This window comes from Somniosus microcephalus, chromosome 20, assembly GCF_052327205.1.
Source record: "Somniosus microcephalus isolate GS21.2 chromosome 20, FLI_Smic_1.0, whole genome shotgun sequence".
NCBI lineage: Eukaryota > Metazoa > Chordata > Chondrichthyes > Squaliformes > Somniosidae > Somniosus > Somniosus microcephalus.
Genome location: NC_141006.1, coordinates 54258967 through 54281305, shown reverse-complemented (window position 1 = coordinate 54281305; position 22339 = coordinate 54258967). Strand labels below are relative to the sequence as shown.

At 50.9% G+C, this 22339-nt stretch overlaps 1 pseudogene; it reads left to right on the top strand.

The window, feature by feature from the left end:
- Nucleotides 1–2971: 2971 nt before the first annotated feature.
- The window catches only part of LOC147103269 (uncharacterized), a 43647-nt pseudogene continuing 24279 nt past the window's right edge, over nt 2972–22339 (top strand).

The window sequence follows — 22339 nt, the reverse complement described above, 5'->3', positions numbered from 1 at the left end:
CCTCCTGCTGATTACCACCTACCACCCTCCCTCAGCTGATGAATCAGTACTCCTCCATGTTGCACACCACTTGGAAGAAGCACTGAGAGTAGCAAGGGCACAGAATGTACTCTGGGTGGGGGACTTCAATGTCCATCACCAAGAGTGGCTCGGTAGCACCACTACTGACCGAGCTGGCCGAGTCTTGAAGGACATAACTGCCAGTCTGGGCTTGCGACAGGTGGTGAGAGAACCAACACGAGGGAAAAAACTACTTGACCTCGTCCTCACCTGTCCATGACAGTATTGGTAGCAGTGACCACCGCACAGTCATTGTTGGGACGAAGTCCCGACTTCACACTGAGGACACCCTCCATCGTGTTGTGTGGCACTACCACCGTGCTAAATGGGACAGATTCAGAACAGATCTAGCAGCTCAAAACTGGGCATCCATGAGGCGCTGTGGGCCATCAGCAACAGCAGAATTGTATTCCACCACAATCTGTAACCTCATGGCCTGGCATATCCTTCACTCTACCATTACCACCAAGCAGGGGACCAACCCTGGTTCAACAAGGAGTGTAGAAGAGCATGCCAGGAGCAGCACCAGGCGTACCTAAAAATGAGGTGCCAACCTGGGGAAGATGCAACACAGGACTACATGCATGTTAAAAAGCGGCAGCAGCATGCTATAGACAGGGCTGAGCGATCCCACAATCAACGGATCAGATCAAAGCTCTGCAGTCCTGCCACATCCAGTCGTGAATGGTGGTGGACCATTAAACAACTAATGGGAGGAAAAGGCTCCAGGAATCTCCCCATCCTCAATGATAGTGGAGCCCAGTACGTGAGTACAAAAGACAAGGCTGAAGCGTTTGCAATCAACTACAGCCAGAAGTGCTGAGTGGATGATCCATATCGGCCTACTCCCGGGGTCTCTACCATCACAGAAGCCAGTCTTCAGCCAATTTGATTCACTCCACATGATATCAAGTAACGGCTGAGCGCAATGGACATAGCAAAGGCTATGGGCCCCGACAACATCATGTCTATCGTACTGAAGACTTGTGCTCCAGAACTAGCCACACCTCTAGCCAAGCTGTTCCAGTACAGCTACAACACTGGCATCTATCCGACAATGTGGAAAACTGCCCAGGTATGTCGTGTCCACAAAAAGTAGGACAAATCCAACCCGGCCAATTACCCCCCCATCAGTCTACTCTCAATCATCAGCAAAGTGATGGAAGGTGTCATCGACAGTGCTATCAAGCGGCACTTACTCACCAATAACCTGCTCACTGATGCCCAGTTTGGTTTCGCCAGGACCACTCAGCTCCCGATCTCATTACAGCCTTGGTCCAAACATGGACAAAGGAGCTGAATTCCAGAGGTGAAGTGAAAGTGACTGCCCTTGACATCAAGGCAGCATTTGACCGAGTGTGGCATCAAGGAGCCCTAGTAAAACTGAAGTCAATGGGAATCAGGGGAAAACGCTCCACTGGCTGGAGTCATACCTAGCACAAAGGAAGATGGTTGTGGTCAATCATCACAGCCCCAGGACATCACTGCAGGAGTTTCTCAGGGCAGTGTCCTAGGCCCAACCATCTTCAGCTGCTTCATCAATGACATTCCCTCCAACACAAGGTCAGAAATGGGGATGTTCGCTGATGACTGCACAGTGTTCAGTGCCATTCACAACTTCTCAGATAATGAAGCAGTCCGTGCCCGCATGCAACAAGACCTGGACAATGTTCAGGCTTGGGCTGAAAAGTGGCAGGTAACATTTGCGCCACACAAGTGCCAGGCAATGATTATCTCCAACCAGCGAGAGTCTAACCACCTCCCCTTGACATTCAATGGCATTACCATCACCGAATCCCCCACCATCAATATACTGGGGGTCACCATTAACCAGAAACTTAACTGGACCAGCTACATAAATACTGTGGCAACAAGAGCAGGTCAGAGGCTAGGTATTCTGCGGCGAGTGTCTCACCTCCTGACTCGCCAAAGCCTATCCATCATCTACAAGGCATAAGTAAGGAGTGTGATGGAATACTCTCCACTTGCCTGGATGAGTGCAGCTCCAACAACACTCAAGAAGCTCGACACCATCCAGGACAAAGCAGCCTGCTTAATTGGCACCCCATCCACCACCTTAAATATTCACTCCCTCCACCACCGGTGTACCGTGGCTGCAGTGTGTACCATCTACAAGATGCACTGCAGCAACTCGCCAAGGCTTCTTCGGCAGCATCTCCCAAACCCGCGACCTTTTCTGCCCAGAAGGACTAGAGCAGCAGGCGCATGGGAACACCACCAGCTCCAAGTTCCCCTCCAAGTCACACACCATCCTGACTTAGAAGTATATCGCCGATCCTTCATCGTCGCTGGGTCAAAATCCTGAAACTCCCTACCTAACAGCACTGTGGGAGTACCTCCACCACACGGACTGCAGCGGTTCAAGAAGGTGGCTCACCATCATCTTCTCAAGGGCAACTAGGGATGGGCAATAAATGCTGGCCTTGCCAGCGACGCCCAGATCCCATAAAGACGAATATAAAAAAAAACTGTACCCAGTGTCGCCGTGTCCCAGTGTTACCGAGCTCCGGTGTCCCAGTATCGCGGTTCTCCAGTGCCCTGTACCATTGAACAGTGCAGGAAAACGTCTTACCTTCACCGCGCATCCCCGGGGGAGCAGCCACAGTTGTGCCAGCCGCATAAAGTGGGTTTATTGTCCAGTGTTTGTTTCTGCTCAGACACACCCAGATTCAGGTCACTCTCGCACCGTCTTCATCTGAGGTCAACTGGACACTAATTGTCCTCTGACCCTCTAACTCCTCCAGCCAGGGTGGAACTGGTGCCAGTTTGGGTTGCCCGGTTCCCTGCCTGGGCTGCAGGGAGATGTGGGCCAGGCTTGGCCGCTCCCACCACTGCTTCAAAGCCGTGGGCCGAGCCCGGAGCCCCGCTGTTGTGAGCGGCGGAGGCCGGGATGGCGGTGCCGGATCTCTGCGTCATGAAGCCGCAGGGCAGCATAGAGTGGCAATCCCTGGATTATGGCTTCTGGTCCGCCGACCCCGGCTAGTTTTACCTCCGCCTCTCAGCGCTGGTGACCGAGGGGCTGCGGCAGGCGCACCGCCCGCAAGGTAGGGGAGACCCCAGGGACTGGGCCCGGCCTGTGTCCGGTGGGGTCAGTGAGACTCAGGCCACTGACCCCAGGGGAGGTGTCAGGTTCCGGCCACCGACTCCGGGGGAGGTGAGTAAGACTCTGGCCACTGACCCTAGGGGAGGTGAGTGAGACTCCGGCCACTGACCCTGGGAGAGGTATCAGACTCTGGCCACTGACCCTGGGAGAAGTATCAGACTCCGGCCACTGACCCCGGGGGGAGGTATAAGACTCTGGCCACTGACCCCGGGGGAGGTGAGTGAGACTCCGGCCACTGACCCCGGGGGAGGTGAGTGAGACTCCGGCCACTGACCCCGGGGGAGGTGAGTGAGACTCCGGCCACTGACCCAGGGGGGTGAGTGAGACTCCGGCCACTGACCCTGGGGGAGGTGAGTGAGACTCCGGCCACTGACCCAGGGGGAGGTGAGTGAGACTCCGGCCACTGACCCCAGGGGAGGTGAGTGAGACTCCGGCCACTGACCCCGGGGGAGGTGAGTGAGACTCCGGCCACTGACCCCGGGGGAGGTGAGTGAGACTCCGGCCACTGACCCTGGGGGAGGTGAGTGAGACTCCGGCCACTGACCCCGGGGGAGGTGAGTGAGACTCCGGCCACTGACCCTGGGGGAGGTGAATGAGACTCCGGCCACTGACCTCGGTGGAGGTGAGTGAGACTCCGGCCACTGACCCCGGGGGAGGTGAGTGAGACTCTGGCCACTGACCCCGGGGGAGGTGAGTGAGACTCCGGCCACTGACCCCAGGGGAGCTGAGTGAGACTCCGGCCACTGACCCCGGGGGAGGTGAGTGAGACTCCGGCCACTGACCCCGGGGGAGGTGAGACTCCGGCCACTGACCCAGGGGGAGGTGAGTGAGACTTCGGCCACTGACCCTGGGGGAGGTGAGTGAGACTCCGGCCACTGACCCTGGGGGAGGTGAGTGAGACTCCGGCCACTGACCCCGGGGGAGGTGAGACTCTGGCCACTGACCCTGGGGGAGGTGAGTGAGACTCCGGCCACTGACCCCGGGGGAGGTGAGTGAGACTCCGGCCACTGACCCTGGGGGGGGGGGGTGAGTGAGACTCCGGCCACTGACCCCGGGGGAGGTGAGTGAGACTCCGGCCACTGACCCTGGGGGAGGTGAGTGAGACTCCGGCCACTGACCCCGGGGGGAGGTGTCAGACTCCGGCCACTGACCCTGGGGGAGGTATCAGACTCCGGCCACTGACCCTGGGGGAGGTATCAGACTCCGGCCACTGACCCCAGGGGAGGTGAGTGAGACTCCGGCCACTGACCCTGGGGGAGGTGAGTGAGACTCCGGCCACTGACCCCGGGGGAGGTGAGTGAGACTCCGGCCACTGACCCTGGGGGAGGTGAGTGAGACTCCGGCCACTGACCCCGGGGGAGGTGAGTGAGACTCCGGCCACTGACCCTGGGGGAGGTGAGTGAGACTCCGGCCACTGACCCCGGGGGGAGGTGTCAGACTCCGGCCACTGACCCCGGGGGAGGTGAGTGAGACTCCGGCCACTGACCCCGGGGGAGGTGAGACCCCGGCCACTGACCCCAGGGGAGGTGAGTGAGACTCCGGCCACTGACCCTGGGGGAGGTGAGTGAGACTCCGGCCACTGACCCCGGGGGAGGTGAGACTCCGGCCACTGACCCCAGGGGGAGGTATCAGACTCCGGCCACTGACCCCGGGGGAGGTGAGTGAGACTCCGGCCACTGACCCCGGGGGAGGTGAGTGAGACTCCGGCCACTGACCCCGGGGGAGGTGAGTGAGACTCCGGCCACTGACCCCGGGGGAGGTGGGCGAGACTCTGGCCACTGACCCTGGGGGAGGTGAGACTCCGGCCACTGACCCTGGGGGAGGTGAGTGAGACTCCGGCCACTGACCCCGGGGGAGGTGAGACTCCGGCCACTGACTCTGGGGGAGGTGAGTGAGACTCCAGCCACTGACCCCGGGGGAGGTGAGTGAGACTCCGGCCACTGACCCCGGGGGAGGTGAGTGAGACTCCGGCCACTGACCCCGGGGGGAGGTATCAGACTCCGGCCACTGACCCCGGGGGGAGGTGAGTGAGACTCCGGCCACTGACCCCGGGGGGAGGTATCAGTCTCCGGCCACTGACCCCGGGGGGAGGTGAGTGAGACTCCGGCCACTGACCCTGGGGGAGGTGAGTGAGACTCCGGCCACTGACCCCGGGGGGAGGTATCAGACTCCGGCCACTGACCCCGGGGCGAGGTGAGTGAGACTCCGGCCACTGACCCCGGGGGGAGGTATCAGACTCCGGCCACTGACCCCGGGGGGAGGTGAGTGAGACTCCGGCCACTGACCCCGGGGGAGGTGAGTGAGACTCCGGCCACTGACCCTGGGGGAGGTGAGTGAGACTCCGGCCACTGACCCCCGGGGAGGTGAGACTCCGGCCACTGACCCCAGGGGGAGGTATCAGACTCCGGCCACTGACCCTGGGGGAGGTGAGTGAGACTCCGGCCACTGACCCCGGGGGAGGTGGGTGAGACTCTGGCCACTGACCTCGGGGGAGGTGAGACTCCGGCCACTGACCCTGGGGGAGGTGAGTGAGACTCCGGCCACTGACTCTGGGGGAGGTGAGTGAGACTCCGGCCACTGACCCCGGGGGGAGGTGTCAGACTCCGGCCACTGACCCTGGGGGAGGTATCAGACTCCGGCCACTGACCCCGGGGGGAGGTGAGACTCCGGCCACTGACCCTGGGGGAGGTGAGTGAGACTCCGGCCACTGACCCCGGGGGAGGTGAGTGAGACTCCGGCCACTGACCCCGGGGGAGGTGAGTGAGACTCCGGCCACTGACCCCGGGGGAGGTGAGTGAGACTCCGGCCACTGACCCCGGGGGAGGTGAGTGAGACTCCGGCCACTGACCCTGGGGGAGGTGAGTGAGACTCCGGCCACTGACCCCGGGGGAGGTGAGACTCCGGCCACTGACCCTGGGGGAGGTGAGGCTCCGCCCACTGACCCTGGGGAAGGTGAGTCTCCGGCCACTGACCCCAGGGGGAGGTATCAGACTCCGGCCACTGACCCTGGGGGAGGTGAGTGAGACTCCGGCCACTGACCCCGGGGGAGGTGAGTGAGACTCCGGCCACTGACCCCGGGGGAGGTGGGTGAGACTCTGGCCACTGACCCCGGGGGAGGTGAGACTCCGGCCACTGACCCTGGTGGAGGTGATACTCCGGCCACTGACCCCGGGGGGGATCACTGAGTCACCGATCACTGACTCCCCCTCCCCCAGGATTGCTGGGATGTCCAGCTGCCTGGAGCAGGTGTGGGCCGGGCGGCCGGTAGCTGAACTGTGGCTTTAGCTGAATATCAAATTACAACAACAAGTTGCATTTTGATAGTGCTTGTAACGTCCCCAGGTGCTTCACAGGGGCAATTATCAAACAAAACTAGTCACCGAGCCACCGAAGGAAATATTGGGACAGGAGACCAAAAGCTTGGTCAAAGAGGTAGGTTTTAAAGAGCCTCTTAAAGGAGGAGAGAGAGACAGAGAGGTTTAGAGAGAGAATTCCAAGCTTCGGGCCCAGGCAGCTGATCGCATGGCCGCCAGTGGTGCAGCAACTAAAATCGGGTATGTGGAAGAGGCCAGAATTGAAGGAGTGCAGAGATCTACGGTTATAGGGCTGGAGGAGGTTAGAGTTAGGGAAGGGTGAGGCCATGGAGGATTTGAAAAGAAGGATGAGAATTTAAAAATTTAAGGTGTTGCCGGACCAGGAGCCAATGTAGGACAGCGAACACAGGGGTGTCTTTGTAATGGAGAGGATATGGGGTTGGAAGCTCGCCTTGGGGTCACACAGAACGCCGAGGTTGGGGACAGTCTGATTCAGACTGATAAGGTGGTCAGGGGACAGAGTTTGTGATGGGAACTGAAGACAATGGCTTTGCTCTTCCCAATGTTTAACTGGAGGAAATTTCTGCACATCCTGTACTGGATGTCAGTCAAGCAGTCTGACAATTTAGAGGCAGTGTAGGGTCGAGAGAGGTGATGGTGAGGTAGAGCTGGGTGTCGTCGGGGTACACGTGGAGCCTGATGAGTTTTTGGATAATTTCGCAGAGGGGCATCATATAGATGAGAAGTAGGAGGGGGCCAAGAATTGGTCTTGTACTAAATACTTCTTTGAATACTTGTTTTTCTGTAGGTTCATCTGTTAATAGAATCATAGAAAGTTACAGCACGGAAGGAGGCCATTTCGGCCCATCGTGTCCGCGTCTGCCAACAAAGAGCTATCCAGCCTAATCCCACTTCCCAGCTCTTGGTCCGTAGCCCTGCAAGTTAGAGCATCCCAAGTGCACATCCAAGTACTTTTTAAAAGTGGTTAGGGTTCCTGCCTCTACCACCCTTTCTGGCAGTGAGTTCCAGACCCCCACAACCCTCTGGGTGAAGAAATTTCCCCTCAAATCCCCTCTAAACCTTCCACCAATTACTTGAAATCTGTGTCCCCTGGTTTTTGACTCCTCTGCTAAGGGAAATAGGTCCTTTCTATCCACTTTATCTATGCTCCTCATAATTTTATACACCTCAATAAGGTCTCCCCTCAGCCTCCTCTGTTCCAAGGAAAACAGACCCAGCCTATCCAGTCTTTCTTCATAGCTAAGATTCTCTACTCCCAGCAACAGCCTTGTAAATCTCCTCTGTACCCTCTCTAGTGCAATCACATCTTTCCTGTAATGTGGTGACCAGAACTGCACGCAGTACTCTAGCTGAGGCCTATCTAGTGTTTTATACAGTTGAAGCATAAACCCCCTGCTTTTGTATTCTATGCCACGGCTAATAAAGGCAAGCATTCCGTATGCCGCCTTAACCACCTTATCTACCTAGCCTGCTACTTTCAGGGATCTGTGGACATGCACTCCAAAGTCCCTTTGTTCCTCTACACTACTCAGTGTTCTACCATTTAATGTGTATTCCCTTTTCTTGTTAGCCCTCCCCAAATGCATTACCTCACACTTCTCTGGATTGAATTCCATTTGCCACTGTCCTGCCCACCTGACCAATTTATTGATATCTTTCTGTAGTCTACAGCTTCCTTCTTCAGTATCAACCACATAGCCGATTTTAGTATCATCTGCAAACTTAATCATATCCCCTATATTCAAGTCTAGATCATTGATATATACCACAAAAAGCAAGGGACCTAGTACTGAGCCCTGCGGAACCCCACTGGAAACAGCCTTCCAGTCACAAAAACACCCACCAACCATTACCCTCTGCTTCCTGTCTCCGAGCCAGTTTTGAATCCAATTTGACACCTTGCCCTGGATCCCATGGGCTTTTAACTTCGTGACCAGTCTGCCATGTGGAACCTTATCAAAAGCCTTGCTAAAGTCCATATACACTACATCAAACGCACTACCCTCATCTATCCTCCTTGTTACCTCCTCAAAAAATTCAATCAAGTTTATCAGACACGACCTTCCCTTAACAAGTCCGTGCTGACTATCCTTGATTAATCTGTGTCTTTCTAAATGAAGATTTATCCTGTCCTTCAGAATTCCTTCTAATAATTTTCCCACCACCGAGGTTAGGCTGACTGGCCTGTAATTACTCGGTCTATCCTTTTCTCCCTTTTTAAACAACGGTACCACATTAGCAGTCCTCCAGTCCTCCGGCACCACACCTGAAGCCAGAGAGGATTGAAAAATGGTCAGGTCCTCTGCTATTTCTTTTGCTTCGCTTAACAGCCTGGGATACATTTCATCCGGGCCTGGGGATTTATCTACTTTTAAAGCCGCTAAACCCCTTAATACTTCCTCTCTCACTATGTTTATTTCATCTAATATTTCACACTCCTCCCCCGATAGCAATGTTTGCTTCGCCCCTCTCCTTTGTGAAAACAGACGCAAAGTATTCATTAAGAACCCTACCTACATCTCCCGCCTCCACACACACATTACCCTCATGATCTCTAATAGGCCCTACCCTTTCTTTAGTTATCCTCTTACTCTTAATATATTTATAAAACATCTTTGGGTTTTCCTTGATTTTACTTGCCAAGAATTTTTCATGCTCTCTCTTTGCTTTCCTAATATCCTTTTTAATTGCACCCCTGCACTTTCTGTACTCCTCTAAAGATTCTGGCGTATTTAGCCCTCGGTATCTGTCATACGCCTCCCTTTTTTTCTTTATCCTACCCTGTATGTCCCTAGACATCCAGGGAGCTCTAGATTTGTTAGTCCCACCTTTTTTCTTTAAGGGCACATATTTGGTCTGAACCCTCCGGATCTCTTCCTTGAATGCCTCCCACTGCTCTGACACTGATTTACCTTCAAGTAGCTGTTTCCAGTCCACTATGGCTAAATCCCCTCTGAGCTGAGCAAAATTTGCTTTTCCCCAATTTAGAATTTTTATTCCTGGTCTATCCTTGTCCTTTTCCATAACTACCTTAAATCTAACAGAATTATGGTCACTAGCACCAAAATGCTCCCCCACTGATACGCCTTCCACTTGCCCAGCTTCATTCCCTAAAACTAAGTCCAGAAACCCCCCCTCCCTTGTTGGGCTTGCTACATACTGGCTAAAAAAGTTCCCCTGGATGCATTTTAGGAATTACACACCCTCTATACCCTTCACACTAATTTTATCCCAGTTAATATTGAGGTAGTTGAAATCCCCTATTATTGCCCTATAGTTTTTGCACTTCTCAGAAATTTGTCTACATATTTGTTCTTCTATCTCCCTCTCACTGTTTGGGGGTCTGTAGTACACTCCCAGCAGTGTGATCGCCCCTTTTTTGTTTTTCAATTCAACCCATATGGCCGCGTTTGATGATCCCTCCAACATATCATCCCTCCTCACAGCTTAGCCCAGTTTAACATGTTCAGCTTACATCTCATTCCTTCAAAGTCAGCTTTCCTTGTTTGAAACCTTCTCGAACTTAATGGCCCAGAAATTCGGGTCGGGGGCTTCCCGCAGGTGCAAGCCCCCGATCTGCACTTAACTTGCGCGCCGGCCGTTGAGCTGTGGGCCTCCGTGGAATTCCGATCCGGGGCTTGGTCCAGCTGCCGGCGTGCAGTGCTTGCGTATCCCAGGGGCGCAGTTAGTTCGATGCATCCCCTGGGATCACGTGGGCCATGGAGAGCCAATCGGAGCAGGGAATGCTCCATTCATAAGTCTGACAGGAAGTGCTGTCAAACTTATAAATACTACGGGCCCCTTCTTCTTACAAAACATCACTAAATCTTCAAATAAATTTTAAAAAACCATTTTTTAAATAAACTATAAATTACATGAAATAACTTTTAAACAATTTAAATTTTTGAAAAAAATAATTTTATTTTCTAACGGGGCTAAAAATAAACTTACCTTGCTTTAAAGTATTTAAAAATAATAAACCTGTAGAAAAAATGTTTTAATTTTAATTAATTCACCACTTACCTTGTAAAAAGCAGGCCTTACGCCTGCTTTTTACATTTCTAACTTCTGCAGGCTTACCTTCCCGGGAAAACCTGTAAAAAAAAAAACGAAGTTCGATGCGCACGCGCAGCCTCCCCCGCGCACGCATTTGACCTCTGAACCCCTGCTTTCAGGGGAACGGAAGTGCCGGTTTCCCGCGCATGCGCAGTGCATGCAGGAAACCGGCACTTCCATTGGGCCTACGGGTGAGTACCCCATGCGTACTCACCCGTGGAGACACGAATTTCTGGGCCAATGTCAAACTCTATCATGTTGCGATCAAATTTTGTTTGAGAATCGCTCCTGTGAAGCGCCTTGGGACATTTTACTACGTTAAAGGGGCTATATAAATGCAAGGTGGTGTTGTTTGCAAAATACACCCTTACTGTCAGATTATTAATTAATTGTGCTCGTAACGCATCACTAAACCTACTATGACCTTGTTGTGGAGTAATTTTAAATATTCAACACAAGTCTGATATCGAGAGTTCAAGCAGTCTTTATTCGCACGCGTGAGGAGACGCCTGCTCTGTCTTAGCCAAGCTTCTCCAAATTGTTACAGCAGTGGTTAGATATTGATACATCCAAATGGCGCGTTATACATTGTTCCCGCCTCTTTTCTAGGACATTCTATGTTACAACATCGTTTGTCCCAGTTCCTGTTAATACCAGGTGGACACTCTTGCCCTAATTTTGAGAATTGTTAACTCCATGTCTATTGTGGCCCGACTCATTGTCAGCTGCCTAAGTCATGTGGTTCCTATTGCAGTTACCTGTCTCCACAGATACACTATATTGCAACATCAGCTCTTTCGCCACGTCTGTTGACCTGAACATTTTTAGTTTCTTGCAGCATTTGCACCCTGTGGTTACGTCCCGTGATTATGTCTGGCAATGTTGTACCCTGCTCTCCTTGACCATTGTCTGTATAGAACCAAGCCCCCATCATGCAACACTGCTCTACACTAACTCTCCCGATATTCTTTACCTTCCCCCTTTCAGTCTCCCCTTTTGGCCCTTGGCAATGCCGCCCCAAGGTGGCCATACAGCTTATTTACAACTGGTATGGATTTGTGAGTTCCCTATCTTTTGCCTTGTTCATAGCTCCAGCCACTCTCTCTTCCTTTTGCTTCCTGCATTTGAGGCAACAGCTTGACATCAGGTATATCATGACTATCACTTGTAGGCATCCCAGTACGTGAGATGCGATTCTTATCCAAGGGTGTATTTGTACACTTAGTCCCCAATTCCAGACTGTTTCATACCATGGGGCATACCCCAAGTTTTCGACTTCCCTCCCAATTTTCTCAATATCCTCCTGTAACTTCTGGTCCAGTTTGGCTATTTTGTCCAGTTTCTCGGCCATCCTAGTTAGGTGCTCTGGGAGTTTGGGGATTTTGGGTCCTTCGGGGATTATGTAATTTCACAGGTCCCCTTTAATCTCTTCCGTGGCCTTGAGGGACACTTGTTGTCTCTTATATATTGCTACCAAATGCTGGTGTCCGATTGTCGCTGGTGTTTGGGGGGTTAAAGCAAAAGCTTGCGTTGTAGATTGGGCATATGAGAGGTCCGTAATGATACCATTTTTTATTGGTGGTCACACAGTATTCCCCGCTGCCTCGGTATGCAAACCGAGTTGGCTCGTACCGAGCCTGTGTTATTTCCACAGTACAGTTTGTGGTCTTATTGAATCCACATTGTGCCTGTTCTCCAGGTCCCTACTGGGTGCGGGCACATTACTGCGTTTCCATACTCTTTACATCCTGTCAGGGGTATCACTACCAACATTTTCCCTACACCAGGCGTTGGCTCCTTTTTTGTGGCGTAGCTATGGGTCGGGTAGTACCTCACGTGGGCCTTTCCCTGATTCACCCCTATATTTTCTACTTGATACAGGGGATAGGATGTTTGGTCATTACCGGGATCATCATAACCACCCCGAGATATTGTGCGAGGTTAGTTATACAGTGTGTTTCTGTGGGATATACTCGGGTTAGACCTCGTAATTGACATGCCGTCATGTTGCCTGGGCTACTGGCCAAGTCTTTCAGCTTTTTGTCACTTATCCAACTGAGAACCTCCCCCTGATGAAGCTGGTTCATGTTATCACGAAGTTGGCCTGTTATCCATGACCCATAAGTGTGACACAACATTTCCACCTTAGTTTGTCCTTCATTATACTCAGTGACATTTATTAGGCAGTTGGTTGTCTTTGCTTGTGCTTCTAGGATATGGGCAATTTCCAATAGGGTTTCCACCGTGTGTGTCCCCAACTGCATTCTGTGTTGTGCCTCAGTGTTTGCTTCAATACTCGTTTCAGTTTTTCATTCAGGCTTCCTAGTTCCCTGTCTACTGCATTAACAAGTGACATACCTGTGTTAAATACTGTTCCTACATCTCCTAGCACACTTCTCTTCCTTCTAACCCTCCTTCTCCACGTTCCCGACGCCTGGGTAGCTTGGTCTATAACATTTTGTATCAGGTTTTTCCAACTGCTGGGCTTGTGGGCTCCACCACGCTGGAAGATATATTGTTGACAAATTCAATACCACCGGTATAAGCTCATGGCGCACGTTATCATATAATATTCTGCCATTGTCCACTAATATACATCCTCCCTTGGGTCCTGGGAATGTTTTTGGACATTCCAGGGGTTTTGGTGTTGTGGTGGTTGTCGGCGGTTGTGGAGTTGGTGTTGGTAGTGCATAGCCTTGTCCCGTCAGTTCATGATTTCCATCTGGTGAGGGTAGGGGTTCCTTCTGTACAGCCTATGCACACCGTCACTCCTACTTTTGTCGTTATCTTGCCGCCCTGGCATGTTGTGTTATAGTGGGTACCATAAATTATCTGATGATTAGCCCCGACCTGCTGTGCAAGCACTAGTCTTTCGAGTATCCAGTATAGCAGCATCATGGTTGCGGTCTACCTGCCGGGATATAATATGGTCTTGGTTGTCACCAAGGGTTAGCGGCCCTCTAATAAAGCGGTTTCTTATGCACTATATTTTTTAAGCTGGGACCAGTGTTTCCACCGCGCTTTATCATTCATATCCACACATGCACATGTATCACTGGTCATTATTACTTCATAAGGTCTGGTCCACCGCGGGGCGAACCCGGGTCGCCCTGGCAGTGCCTGGACCATTACGGAGTCCCCTACCCTCGGTAGAGGTTCCGTTGGCTGGGCCAATTTGTTCTCCTGGTCTCTAATGGCCTGTTGTTCCCTCACCTCCTTCCGCAAGGCCTTGAGTTGTTCGTCTAGGGTCTTAACATAGTTTTTAATTCGATCCCTGACTGGTCCTAACTCTGCACTTCCTGTAGTGTCCTTCGGGCGTGCGCATGGCGCGTCCAGTCATTAGTTCGTATGGGGTCAGGCCATAAGAACATAAGAAATAGGAGCAGGAGTAGGCCAATCGGCCCCTCGAGCCTGCTCCGCCATTCAATAAGATCATGGCTGATCTGATCCTAACCGCCAATCTACTATCACAGAACCATCTCCTGAATCTAACAGAATTAGACACACGAAATAGGAGCAGGATCAGGCTACACAGCCCCTGGGCCCACTCCGCTACCCACAGGACCATGACTGATCCGAACCTAAACTCATGTCCAAATTCCTGCCCGCTCCCCGTAACCCTTAATTCCCTTTACTTCTAGGAAACTGTCTATTTCTGTTTTAAATTTATGTAATGATGTAGCTTCTACAGCTTTTTGGGGCAGCATATTCCATGGACCTACCACCCTCTGAGTGAAGTAGTTCCTCCTCATCTCAGTTTTGAAAGAGCAGCCCCTTATTCTAAGACTATGCCCCCTAGTTCTAGTTTCACCCATCATCGGGAACATCCTCCCCGCATCCACCCGATCCAACCCCTTCACAATCTTATATGTTTCAATAAGATCGCCTCTCATTCTTCTGAACTCCAATGAGTAGAGTCCCAATCTACTCAACCTCTCCTCATATGTCCATCCCCTCATCCCCGGGATTAACCGAGTGAACCTTCTTTGTACTGACTCGAGAGCAAGTATGTCTTTTCTTAAGTATGGACACCAAAACTGTACGCAGTATTCCAGGTGCGGTCTCACCAATACCTTGTACAACTGAAGCAATACCTCCCTATTTTTATATTCTATCCCCCTAGCAATGAAAGCCAACATTCCATTGGCCTTCTTAATCACTTGCTGCACCTGCATACGAACCTTTTGAGTTTCGTGCACCAGGACCCCCAGATCCCTTTGTACTTCAGTACTTTCCAGTTTCTTGCCATTAAGATAATAACTTGCTCTACGATTTTTCCTGCCAAAGTGCATAACCTCACACTTTCCAGTATTGTATTCCATCTGCCAAATCTCTGCCTGTCTATGTCCCCTTGCAGGTTTTTTATGTCCTCCTCACTCACTACTTTCCCTCCCATCTTAGTATCATCTGTAAACTTTGATATGTTACACTCGGTCCCCTCCTCCAAATCGTTAATATAGATTGTAAAGAGTTGGGGACCCAGCACTGACCCCTGCGGAACACCACTAGTTACTGATTGCCAGTCTGAGAATGAACCATTTATCCCAACTCTCTGCCTTCTGTTAGATAGCCAATCCTCTATCCATGCCAGAATATTACCCCCAATCCCGTGATTTTTTTATCTTAAGCAATAATCTTTTGTGTGGCATCTTGTCAAATGCCTTTTGGAAGTCTAAATACACTACGTCCACTGGTTCCCCTTTATCCACCCTATATGTTACTTCCTCAAAGAACTCCAGCAAATTTGTCAAACATGACTTCCCCTTCATAAAACCATGCTGACTTTGTCCTATTAAATTATGATTATCCAAATGTCCTGTTACTGTCTCCTTAATAATGGACTCCAATATTTTACCTACCACAGATGTTAGGCTAACCGGTCTATAGTTTCCAGTCTTCTGTCTACTGCCCTTTTTAAATAAGGGCGTTACATTAGCAGTTTTCCAGTCTGCCGGGACCTTTGCTGAGTCCAGGGAGTTTTGGAAAATTATTACCAATGCATCCACAATCCCTACCGCCACTTCCCTCAAGACCCTAGGATGTAAGCCATCAGGTCCAGGTGATTTATCCGCCTTGAGTCCCATTATTTTACCGAGTACCACTTCCTTAGTGATTTTGATCGTGTTTAGCTCCTCCCCCCCATAGCCCCTTGTTTGTCCAGTGTTGGGATATTCTTAGTGTCTGCTACTGTAAAGACTGATACAAAATATTCATTCAGTGTTTTTGCCATCTCCATATTTCCCACCATTAATTTCCCGGTCTCATCCTCTAAGGGACAAACATTTACTTTAGCCACCCTTTTTCTTTTTATATAACTGTGAAAACTCTGACTATCTGTTTTTATATTTTTTGCTAATTTACTTTCATAATCTATCTTCCCTTTCTTAATCAATCTTTTTGTTATTTTTTGCTGTCTTTTAAAGTTTTCCCAATCCTCTATCCTCCCACTAGATTTGGCTACCTTATATGCCCTTGTTTTTAGTCGAATACTATCCTTAATTTCTTTACTTAGCCACGGATGGCTGTCTTTTCTTTTACACCCTTTTCTTCTCAGTGGAATATATATTTTTTGGAAGTTGTAAAATAACTCCTTAAACGTACACCACTGATCATGTATCGTCTTACCCTTTAATCTATTTTCCCAATCCACTCTACTCAATTCCACTCTCATACCTTCATAGTCTCCTTTATTCAAGCTTAGCACGCTTGTTTGAGATCCAACCTTCTCACCCTCTAATTGAATATGGAATTCAACCATGTTATGGTCACTCATTCCAAGGGGATCCTTTACTAGGATATTTTTAATTAATCCTGTCTCGTTACACAGGACCAGATCTAAGGTTGCTTGCCCCCTGGTCGGTTCAGTTACATACTGCTCAAGAAATCCATCCCTAATACACTCAATGAACTCATCCTCAAGGCAGCCCTGCCCAATTTGATTTGTCCAATTAGTATGATAGTTAAAATCCCCCATAATTATAGATGCTCCCTTATTACAAGCCTCAACTATTTCCTGATTGATACTCCGTTCAACAGAGTTGCAACTGTTCGGAGGCCTATAGACTACGCCCACTAGTGTTTTTTTCCCCTTATTATTCCTTACCTCCACCCAAACTGTTTCATTATCCTGATCTTTTGACCCAATATCATTTCTCTGTATTACAGTGATTCCTTCCTTTATTAACATAGCCACCCCACCTCCCCTTCCTTCCTGCCTGTCCTTCCTGATCGTTAAATAACCTGGTATGTTTAATTCCCAGGCATTGTCACCCTGCAGCCATGTTTCTGTAATGGCCACAAGATCATACCCATATGTAGTTATTTGTGCCATTAACTCGTCTATTTTGTTACGAATGCTACGTGCATTCAGATAGAGAACTTTCAAATATGTTTTGTGACACTTAGTTCCTGCTTTTGCCCTTTTTATTACTTTACCTTTTACTCCATACCTTCTGCCCCTTCCTGACACGCTCTGGTTTTTAATTTCCCCACTGCTACCTAAGTCTATGACCTTCTCTGTTGTCATTTTTATTATTTGCTCTCTAGGAACCTCCCCCCCACTAGTTAGTTTAAAGCCCTCTCTACAGCCCTAGTTATATGATCCGCCAGGACTCTAGTCCCAGCACTGGCCAAGTGAAGCCCGTCCCAACGGAACAGCTCCCTCCTGCCCCAGTACTGGTGCCAGTGTCCCAGGAAGCAAAACCCATTTCTCCCACACCAGTCTTTGAGCCACGCATTTAACTCTCTAATTTTATTTGTCCTAGCCAAATTCGCTCGTGGCTCAGGTAATAATCCAGATTATTACCCTTGAGGTTCTGTTTTTTAATTTGACCCCTAGCTGCTCATACTCCTTTAACAGAACCGGCTTCCTAGTCCTATCTACGTCGTTTGTACCAACATGGACCACGACAACTGGATCCACCCCCTCCCACTGCAAATTTCTTTCCAGTCCAGAGGAGATGTCCTTAACCCTGGCACTGGGTAGGCAACACAGCCTTCGGGACTCTCGCTCTCGGCTGCAGAGAACTCTATCTATCCCCCTAATAATACTATCCCCTACCAGTTGTCCGGTTTTCAGAATGGCTTGGTGAGCGGGGCTTAACCCTTCCTTAAACATTTTTAGAAAGGCTATATTGTCTCGGGTAAGGCATGCCACTGTTCCTGAGTGTGATTGGAAACTCTGGAATTTCCTTTCCCCATATTCACTAGCCAAATCTTCTTTGTTCTGTGTTACCCCCATTATTATTCCCCAGTTTATGGGTACCGCGCCCAACACAAGGGACACTGCATCTTTAAAGGCGATGTAATCTTCCTCACGCTGCGCCAGGGTGGGTGACACGTCCAGGCACCATGTGCCAGCTTTGTAATTCTGTGGTAATAGTTCCCATTTATCTTCTGGCATTTTTGCTCATACTAGTCCTTTGACATCCTTATTATGCAAGAGATGGCATATGCGCATCTCTCTTGTTTTCTGCCAAAATTCGGCATTGCTCTGTCTCGCCCTTAATTCGGGGAGTCGGTCTAATAATTTCAGTTTTTCACTTGGGGAGAAAGGTACGTACGTAGTCCTTACTCTATCTGGTGTCCCTAGTACTGGTGGATTAGCATTAGGATGCGCGGGCAATCCGGGTATGTATTCTATCTTTACGGGGGCCACCGATATAGGGCCCTTCGGAAGGGTGGATCCTGATATCCCTACGTTCTCCCCCCACCCCCGTATGGGGGTGGATTATCCCACCCGCCTTCTTGTTCCTTTTCGTATTCTGTTGCTCTGCGTCCTCCCAGTCTATCAATCGGTCGTCGTCATTAGTTGCCATTACTGGCGCCGTCGGTGTCGCTGCGCTTGCGCATTTTTCCTTTTTCTGGGCTGCTATGGATTTATTAAGTCTCCTACTTCGTTTGCAAAATGACCGGGTTATTATTATCACTGTCTTTTCTTCTTTATTTTTCTTTTTGCCTTCCCACCATTCTTTTTGTTTGGTGGGGACGGCGTTGGGATCCCATTTATCTGCTAGCATGTTGGTTATCATTTTCTTATTCTTTTTGGCCACATATTCAGTCAGGGACTGTTCTGGTCACCAATCCATCTCTCTACGTTACTAATTAAATTTGTTGTCAGAGGTATCTCTCTTTTCCCAGACTCCTCCCGAGTGAGACGGATACTTGCAACTTATACCGACCTCACACCATTACTCTACGTTACCGATTCAATCTAGATAACAGTATTAGTAGTCGTTTCACCTGGGGCTCTTGTTTGTATGTTGTTCGACCGATGACTGCGTGTAGTCTCGCTCAGACCTGCAGGATCGGATCTCTCGGGCAGCCGACACGTAACAAACTTCTACTTTGTCCTAACTGTGCGTGGTAATTTAAATGTACTCACGCTATTGACGCGTTTCCATCTGCAGTCCGCTTGAGATCCTGACGACTTCGCCAATTGTTGTGGAGTAATTTAAAATACTCAGCACAAGTCTGATATCGAGAGTTCAAGCAGTCTTTATTCGCACGCGTGGGGAGACGCCTGCTTCTGTCTTAGCCGAGCTTCTCCAAATTGTTACAGCAGTGGTCGGATATTGATACATCCAAATGGCGCGTTATACATTGTTCCCGCCTCTTTTCTAGGATATTCTGTTACAACATCGTTTGTCCCAGTTCCTGTTAATACCAGGTGACTACCCTTGCCCTAATTTTGAGAATTGTTAATTCCATGTCTATTGTGGCCCGACTCATTGTCAGCTGCCTAAGTCATGTGGTTCCTACTGCGGTTACCCGTCTCCACAGATACACTATCTTGCAACATCAGCTCTTTCGCCACGTCTGTTGACCAGAACATTTTTAGTTTCTTGCAGCATTTGCAGTCCTGTGGTTACGTCCCGTGATTGTGTCTGGCAATGTTGTACCCTGCTCTCCTTGACCATTGTCTGTATAGAACCAAGCCCCCGTCATGCAACACTGCTCTACACTAACTCTCCCGATATTCTTTACCTTCCCCCTTTCAGACTTGCTGTTCCCTTGTTGGTTCTAAAACATATTGTAACAGAAAACTGTTCTGGAGACACTCTAGAAATTCATTGCCTTTACTACTTGAGCTGGTTTGCATCTCTCAGTCTTTGTGAAAATTAAAGTCTCCCATTATAACCGCTTTGCCTTTGCGACAAGCTTCTTTGATCTCCGTATTTATTTATCTCACAACTACATCATTACAGTCAGGAGGTCTGTAGACAACTCCCAACAGAATCTTGCATCCTTTGCTGTTTAATTCTATCCAGAGATTCCACTGCCCGCTCACCCTCACAGATAGCAGTAAGTTCCGTTTCCAGCCCTGTCCAAATACACCCAAATTCCCCAAACAGCCACAAATAACAAGTACAGAAATACCCAGCCATAAAGTAGCCCACAGGCAGCTGCTGAAGAGCCGCATCCGACCTTTACCGTCACGTCTCACACACACTGTTCATATTAGAGGTGCTGGGGTCAGAGAGACCCCCCCCCCCCACCACCACAACACACTCTCTAAACCTTGTGTTGGGTGTCTCTCTGGCAAATTATTGACCTGGTTAGGAAATTGGCTGAGCGGCTGGAGACAGAGAGTAGGGATAATGGGCGGGTACTCTAATTGGCAGGATGTGACTTGTGGTGTCTCACCGGGACCTGTGCTGGGGCCTCAACTATTCACCATATTTATTAATGACTTAGCCAAGTTTGTCGATGACACAAAGATAGGCGGCATTATAAGCAGTGTAGATGGAAGCATAAAATTACAGAGATGTTAAAAGATTAAGGGGGAGAAATTCGGTATCGCTCCGTTTGGGGCGCTAGTATTGGCGGTACGCAAAGTTTTGCGCCAGGAGCAATTTATCGCCACCTCGAGCGATATTGGGTTGCAGCGCCCCTGAAGGTGATTGCGGCGCTAAATCAGGTGCTGCACGGTACTCTTAAGGCGCTAACCCGGCAGCGCTACTCAATTTCTTGGCAGCCGGGCGCAGTGCAGGTGCTGTCAATAATCGATTTCCCCGAGTCACGCTGGCGCCGGCCAGCTCTTAAAGGGGCGGGTCAATTAACATCAGCAGCCACACTCTGCGCCTTGTAGGCCTCAAAATCGGCGGTGACCTACCTGTGGCGTTCAAAACTTCCAAGACATGGAGAGGGTCAGGCAGAGAGCGGAGCGCTTTAGCGATGGGGCATTGGATGATCTGGTTGGCGCAGTGGAGCGCCGGCGAGCTGTGCTGTACCCCAAGAATGGCAGGAGGCCTCATCAGAGCGAATACCGCAGAGCTTGGAGGGATGTTTCCCAAAGAGTCACCTCCAGCAGCATGGTGCCCAGGACTCCTGTGCAATGCAGGAAGAAGTTCAACGACCTCACTCGGGTCGTTAGGGTGAGTGCCTTTTTCACAATCATCTTCATCCCTCCATCTGCACCTGACTTTATGGCCAGAGGGTGCGCGAAGCCCCAATGGCCATCTGTCAGCCAGCACCCATGGCCCTTTCTGGAAACACACACGCACATTTAGCTCAGTGCATAATGTAAGGGCTATTCTACCATGGGGGCATGTAATGTCAGCTCAGGGCAGCATGTTTCATCACTTCCCATCCTTTCTCCTGCAGGCCAAGCTGGCCAGGAACCGTAGGGAGCAGCTTCGTACCGGAGGAGGCCGGCCTCACCTGCAGACCCTCACAGACCTCGAGGAGCGAGTCCACCAGATTGTTGGAAGCCGGATGAGTGGTCCTGTCACCTCTGGAGCTGCCGACCCCATTGTGCACAGCGATGGTAAGGTCATCACCTTTTTGACTTCTCTCCTTCCACTAGTTCCCCCCACCAGCATGCTTTTTCACTTTGGACCCAAGTCAGTGCATTGCAGGACTCATGCATCCCTTGCTGCCACCCTGTCCTTTCGCTAAAGCCACTCTTCAACCTCCCTGCTTTCAGATGCTGCATCACCAGCTCGGGAGCCGGGCCCTCAAGCTGCCACTGCCACTGACTCTGGAGGCGACGAGCAGGAGGAATCCGGACCATCCCTACCACCCTCAGGTGAGCCAGCGCCTCTGCAGACTGGGGAGACTACTTCCCTGGAGGGGAGCGAGGGAGAATGCTCTGAGGAGGAACCAGCTCCAGGAACCAGCGGGCTGCAGCAACGCAAGGGGGGTAGGGAAGCTCGGGGGCCGTCTCCCCGGAGGGCGAGTCAGGCCACGAGTGCTGCTGCACAGAGTGCAGAAGAGGTGCGTGCCCTCGCAGAAATGAGTGCCCAGGCTGGGCTGAGGCACACTGAGCTCATGGCTGCAGTGGCAAGGATGCCTGAATCCACCGAGACACTGGCAAGGAGTGTCCAAGACTTCGGCGCAGCACAGGCAAGGAGTGCGCAGGACTTCGGGACAGCACTGGAAAGGACTGTCCAGGGCTTCACCGAAGCACTGGCACCTGCCACGCAACTGCTGAGTGCTGCCACGCAGTCACTCGCTGGTCTCATGCAGACGCAGATTGAGGCCACACGACCACGGACTGCTGCCACCCTCGCTGGATCAGGCAGGATTACCCGGGGCCCTTGCAGCACCACAGCAGGCCAGCAATCTGTGGACCATCCGATTGCTGCGCATGCTGCGGTGCTGCCCCGTCAGAGTGCCAGTGTGTCGGCCGACCAGGGAGCTGCTGTCCGCTCTCAGGATGACAGCATTCCTGATGCTACCGCTGGCACGTCTCCACTGCAGCTGCCACCAACTGCAGGACAGACTGCTTCCACCCATGCACAGTTGGAGCAGTCAGCAGCTG